General features: G+C 44.7%; 1 protein-coding gene across 5 annotated transcripts in view; it reads right to left on the bottom strand.

Moving 5' to 3' along the window:
* Positions 1–2500, bottom strand: part of LOC135114105 (protein turtle homolog B-like) — a 192257-nt gene that overhangs the window by 160348 nt on the left and 29409 nt on the right. The window contains exon 1 of one of the 5 annotated variants that reach the window (XM_064029818.1): positions 1588–1651. The exons of 2 other annotated variants lie outside the window; for them this stretch is intronic. The gene's annotated coding sequence lies outside the window, so the exon portion shown is untranslated. Of the gene's footprint in view, positions 1–1457; positions 1652–2500 lie in introns of those variants that run through there. 2 more of the 5 variants (XM_064029826.1, XM_064029833.1) reach the window with 2 other exon arrangements.

Raw genomic sequence — 2500 nt, 5'->3', positions numbered from 1 at the left:
ACAAAGATGGTGTTTAAAACTCAAGCAATAATATCTTTTTCACCATTCTGCTTAAAAAAATGTAAACAAGGAAAAAGAAAAGATATTTTTTCGGCATCGTGTAAAAAAAATAAGTAAGAAAAAAGTAACCTTCAATCACTGATTCATTTTCACACACACACACACACACACACACACACACACACACACACACACACGCAGACTAATGACGTAACTCAACTATATATAAACCCCGTACACTTATCACCACGCGTGACGTCAGCAACGCGGAGGCAAATAGCGCGTGCGATAATAACTAACTGATAACTTGATACCAATATAATCATAACGTAACCAATACCTTGTCTGTGTTAAAGAAAAAAAAACTATTAAATTTATTTCCATTTTTTTTTTTTTCTTATCGTTAGTTAATCATACGTTACAACTGAAGTGTTTGGTTTTCTATTGATCATCTTCTATCATGAGTATTCAGGTATTGATCATCTGCCATCAGTGTGCAGGTACTCAGGGCATCACGTTACTGCGGCACGGAAATAATTGGGCTAACCGTGGTGTCTTCAGGTAAGCTTCCACTATAGCCATCCCGGTGTGCTGGCCTTCTGTCTGTTGGCGCGGTCTAGTTATCCTAGGCACCGCAGAGACAGACATACAGACACACAAACACGCAGAGACAGACACAGATAGATGGATGGACATTCAGACAGACAGACACGGATATATGGACGAACAGAACAGTAGATAGAAAGATAGGCAGATATAAAGACAAAGACAGACAGAAAGACAGACGGGTATACACACACACACACACACACACACACACACACACACACACACACACACACACACATACACACACACACACACACACACACACACACACAAAGACCATTAAATTCAGTCATTCACATTATGCTATCTCTCTCTCTCTCTCTCTCTCTCTCTCTCTCTCTCTCTCTCTCTCTCTCTCTCTCTCTCTCTCAAGAACACTTATACCACGGACCATTACGAAAGATATATTCCCCTTCCGACATTCATAACTTCAAAATGTATAACTTCCAGCTTAACACTGCATGCATCTGGAGTGAATAATTTATCATCATTATCACCATCATTGCTATTATCTAACACACCACACACACACACACACACACACACACACACACACACACACACACGAACAGTATACAGCAAGTTAAGTCAGTAAGCAGCAGTGGGAGTTTTTTCATCGCTCGCTGTTGCCTCGGGTCTATCGCTCATTACTGCTCACATCTCTCATTGGTAACGGCGGCACATCGAACACAGTGTAGTGGTCTTCTAGCTTTACTTGCTGCAGTGTTACATTCTTCGACTCTGCAGCGGCTGGGGCAGACTCGCAGGCTCCTAGCGGCACCACCTCACAGGCTACTTCACGGCGGGCAACTAGTGCAGTAAAAAAGTAAAAAAAAGTATCCACAAACCAGGAATAAAACATACGATGACTGCCGCAACTGTGTCATGTATTAGTGCAATGAATTATCACTTCTCATCGTAATGGTTGATGTTTTTTTCAGCAATGACGCGGTCTGAGTCGGCTGAGGTATCACTCGCCTCTGGAGCGACGCGTGGCGGGGCGAGGGTCGATGCTATCACCTCCGAGGCCAGACACACACTGAGGTCCGCTGGCCGCCTCCCTCCGGCCCCTCCACCTCCCCGGCGACCGACTCGCCCTGGCACTCTCTTCCTCCGGCTTCCTGTTAAGCTTTTCATTTCCTTCCATCCCATCACGGAAACACTCGTATTATGTTCTCTAATTTGCCTCTTCTAACGTTCCAAGTGTTCATTCGGCGTATTGATCTCAAGTACAAATACATTTCATGCATAAATTATTCATCACACAGCCAACCCTGCATTCGATCGTCCCCTGACAACTATTGCCAGTGTGAAGCGGCTGCCCGTCTATCCGTCAATCAGTGTCTGTACATCCATACATACACGAAAGCCATGGGACATCCTGCTCCTCTCAACCAGATGGGAGACTGATACATGTCGGAGTAACGTTTTTTTTAGTAAGTGTGCCCAAGTGAATAATCAGGGGAAGGAATGAGCCGGATGCGGTCAACAGATACATGGCGTGCTGTGAACCAAGCCTCCTCTCGGTCTTATCATGTTTCATGTGAGCCATCAACCCCGCTGTCAGTTTATAAGATTCGTAGCCACTCCCATTAGACAAATCTCTCTCTCTCTCTCTCTCTCTCTCTCTCTCTCTCTCTCTCTCTCTCTCTCTCTCTCTCTCTCTCTCTCTCTCTCTCTCTCTCTCTCTCTCTCTCTCTCTCTCTGTGTGTGTGTGTGTGTGTGTGTGTGTGTGTGTGTGTGTGTGTGTGTAATAGTAGTAGTAGTAGTTAATTAACCAGAAAGAGGTAACCCCATCCGAAGATACAAAACGATGTGTATAGATCAATGCTCTCCACTTTCAGGGATGATACATAATACCGTAAGGCCTGACGCACTAGCCGCTGGTATC

Source organism: Scylla paramamosain, chromosome 2, assembly GCF_035594125.1.
Source record: "Scylla paramamosain isolate STU-SP2022 chromosome 2, ASM3559412v1, whole genome shotgun sequence".
In the NCBI taxonomy this organism is placed as follows: domain Eukaryota; kingdom Metazoa; phylum Arthropoda; class Malacostraca; order Decapoda; family Portunidae; genus Scylla; species Scylla paramamosain.
Note: the sequence above shows the minus strand (reverse complement) of the source record. Positions and strands in the feature narration are given on the sequence as shown.